Here is a 4,289-nt window from a genome sequence, read left to right on the forward strand (position 1 = left end):
TCAGATAGAATTAATGGTGTTACAATCAGAGATGTAGAGAGATGTCTGATTCTACTGCTTGCATTCACAACACTTGTACTGGAAACAGCTGATCAGTCCAATAGGGAAAAATTTTCGGTACTTCAGAACTTACTCAGAAAGTGTGTTTCCGTCTCCTTTGTAGAGCATTTACTCTATTTCAAAAAAGTCAAAACCACCTCAAATATTTGTGAGAACTTAGAATGTTTTTGTTGTTTTCATCAAGCTCTTCTAAATTGATACTCCGTAACGTGCATAAAAAACATTGATGGAAACTCATCTAAGGAACTGTAATCAGGCTTCCTCTACTTTGTAGCTCTTGCATTCTCCCATTCTCTTCAAGCGTACGCCTTGTCTAACTTTAAAAAAATAAAAAAATAATTTCAAGAGTCTATTTCTGAATTTTAGTCCTCTACCTCCTTGTTCTTCCTTGGAGAACTTACTTAAGATCTCCTCACAGCTCCTCTTGATGACTCCTCCACACTCTTTTGCCATAACTTGTTTTTCAACTCTTCAGCACTCTAGCTCCATCTTCATCTCCTGGACACAGAAAAAAAAAACATACTGCAACACTCCCAACTTGCCAAACTCATCCTTTGTGGTTATATTAACCTGCACCTCATTCCACCATCTCAAAAACAGTAAAATAACCTTTACTTCTTCTTCTTTACAATTTAAAGGACATCACTTCCTCCAATAGCCACTTACCTTTCCTCTTCTGCACTGTCCAACCCTGAACCCAGAAGAAACATTTATAATGTCACTCATGTCAATAAACCATTGCAAACTTTCCTAATTGTGCGTAGTTATTACCTGCACAAGGCTATCACACAGGAAAATCTCAACATTGATAACATCACAAATCTCACACTTAGTGAAACTTTAATCTTTTTAAAGAATATGTGGAGCTCCATCCATCCATTTTCCATCATGCTGTCTCCAGCTGTCTTTAGGCGAGAGGCAGGGTACACCCTGGAGAGGTCCCCAGTGCATTGGAGGGTAACACAGAGACAAACAGCCATTCACAAACACTCACACCTAAGGAGAATTTAGAGAAGCCAATTTATGTTTTTGGACTGTGGGAGGAAGCCGGAGTACCCAGAGAGAACCCACGCATGCTCAGGGAAAACATGCAAACTCCATGCAGAAAGACCCCGGGCCAGGAATTTAACACAGGACCATCTTGCTGCAAGACAGCAGTGCTACCCACTGCACCACTAAGCAACCCGCAAATATTCTTTCCCACTCTGAAGCAACCAGCGTGACTGAGAACTTTTATTTAGTCATTCATGACTCCCTGATTTCATGGAGTTTGAAATATGAAGAAACAAAGGAACCTTTATTGTAACATTATTTAAAACAGGAAATGAGAATGCGTTTAACTGATGCCTTTTTTTAAGTCAAAAATGGGAGCAAGAAATCACTTACACACCTAATTTCTTGATGAGTGAGACGGCAGCAGGATTTAGGTTTGTTCTGTTAACACACACAATGTGGAGGATGTTACAGATATAAACAGAAGAGGTTGGAAGTCATTTTTGTGCTCTGTTTTTGTAATTTGTTGTCTCCTCCCAGCTGCCTCCACTCTGGGAATCAGTCCCACCAGCTCCTCATTTCAGTAATCACTCTCCTGGCATATAAACCTCTAGTGCAGAGGTGTGTCCAAAAATGGCCACTTTCCTTCTTGTTATATTTGCTTTCAACACTTGCACAATATAAAGTTTGATCAGTGGCTGTTTTTGTTTTGTAATCTTCTCATTTAAAAGGCGATTGGTGAAAAACCTTAGGGTGGAATGTAGGCCAGAATGTCTGTGCAGGGTGGCCATGCTGGACCTTTTCACTGAGAGGGGAGAGACTGATGAAAACTCACTCACTTCTGACCCTTTATGTCTCTCAATCCTTCCTCTTTCTTTTTTTGCCAAACAAACCACAAATGTCTCCAGTGTTAAGTGTCTTTTTTTTTTTTTTACATTAATATACAATTTGCAGGCTTAAAGATAAAAAAAAAACTGTCCCAGTTGTTATGCTAATCTATTTAAACATGAAACCAGAAATTATTTATCACATCCACACCAGTCAAACGGTCACACAAACATTTCTATATAGAACTGTTTTTATGGCTGCTGCAAATTCATAACCTTATACATTACATATAGTATAAACATTATTCTATGCATTATATAATTTTGGGATTGTGGGAGTTCATGTGAAACGGGTAAATGTGCTATGAATACTATGTAGTTGTTTAATAATTAATATGAACTGCTTCTCCTTAAAAAAATTACATTTGCCTTTTTGGACATGCATCTCCTCTTGCTCTTTTCCCCCATTGAACAGCCTGCCATGTTCACCACCCTTAGTGTTGCATCCTCTTTGTTTAATTTGGATTTTCTCAGGCTTCACTTATTTGGTTGGTTTGTTTTCATATCCATTGATTATGTTTATAACCCCCATTGAGGCTGGTAGCTCATGTACGGATAATAAGCTCTGATAACTGTGAGCAGAATCATCCTAATAGGTAATTTAAACTACTGTGGGAACTACATCAGGTCCAAAAGAGTTACATGAATCGAAGCATGGTGGGTGTGATACACTATGGCAGACAACTCAGTTGTACAGTTTTGTTTGTTTTATATTACTTTTGTTTTACATTACTTTTGTGATGAAGAACATGACTTCCAAACCATGGAAACTTTTTCATGGCTATGTCAAAATGCCCAAGATTTTTTTCTTTTTAAGTTCCTATTTCTTGCAGCCAGTAGGCAAATTTTCAGCAACAACTGTTTGAACCTCGTTTATGTATTGTTAAGAAGCTACCCTTTTAAATGTAGTTTTAGCTTTGGTGATAGCAAGTATTAGCTGTCTAATTAGTGACGTTAGTCCATTGTTTCAGATGTGACAAAATTATGTGAATCCTTCTTGACAAACAAACTCACTGCATTGGCATGTTGTAAAGGCAGTATTGCAGACTTTTAAATGCTAGACTGAGACTAGGTTTCAGCCTAGCATAATTCAACATTAAAACAAAATTGGTCTGCTAGTTATTTATGTGTTAGTAATATTTTCCCTGAAAGGAGTTAAACAAGCTTAATTGTCAATGCTTTGCAGTTACTTCTAGAGAGGTTTTTATTATTTAAGTGTATAAGTATCTAATCCCCCAGTTATTTATGAAAGGCTTTTCTCTTCTTTTTCGGTTTTATTTACAGATGCAGGTGTCTGAGAAGTAAAATGACACAGGGTTCATGCATTTACTGAATAATTTATTTCAATTTTACAGATAATTTAACTGACAAAAGAAAAAAACAAACAACCTGAACATTCTAAAGAGCTCTATTATCATAACAGATCTACCAGGGCTGTCAACTCTCACCAAATGGGCGTGAGACTCTCGCATCTGTATTTTCACAAGCTCACACTCTATATCCCCAATTTTTCACGCTAAAAAACGACGGACATTAAAACTCGACTCCATTCCACTTATATATAAAAATACCATGCTGATAAAATGCTTAGTGCTAAAACACAGGTTCATACCCAGTCTGTATTTTTACACAAGCCCACCTATTCACTGTGCTGACAGCAGCAAAGCTGGACCTTCGCCAGATATTGAAAAAAATTCTGAGCAGTTATTACGAGATAAATCAAATGTTATAAGTTGTATTTATCTTTATGTTTGAATTTAGGACTAATTGAACACGAATATCCAAATACTTAAAGCTTCCAGGTTTCACAAACCCATAGGAAGTCCACAAAAAAGAAAAAAAAAACATTGCATTTTATTTTTCAAAATATCAGCCACCCAAGAAAAGAGTACCGCATAAAAACAGAGAGGATGTGCAGAACAACTCAGTTATCCAAGATTGATAGAGGAACCACAGTGGGAACACAGAGCGGAAAGGGAGAATAAGGAGGAACCAAAGGGATGATCTCATTTTATGATTACTGAATTTATTAATTTATCCTTATTTTGGTTCATTTAATATCAATAAAAACTTAATTTCCATCATATTTTCCAAAATGAAACATCCAGAAAAGTGCTGTCTTGTGTCATGGTGAGTTCTTATAGAATCTACAGCCTCCTAGAAGGTCTGAATTATTTAGATGTTTTGTCAATTGTAAAAAAAAACAAAAACATGCTTTACTTAAATTCTCTGAAAATCACCAGAATAAAGAAAAATAATGTATATTGTGTGAAAAATGTTCCCCATAACTACACATTACTTATTAGGGTTGTCAAAAGTATCAATACTCAAAAAAAGTATCGATACTGA

Source organism: Cyprinodon variegatus, unplaced genomic scaffold (genome assembly GCF_000732505.1).
Source record: "Cyprinodon variegatus isolate N-32 unplaced genomic scaffold, C_variegatus-1.0 Scaffold77, whole genome shotgun sequence".
NCBI classification, from domain to species: Eukaryota; Metazoa; Chordata; class Actinopteri; order Cyprinodontiformes; family Cyprinodontidae; genus Cyprinodon; species Cyprinodon variegatus.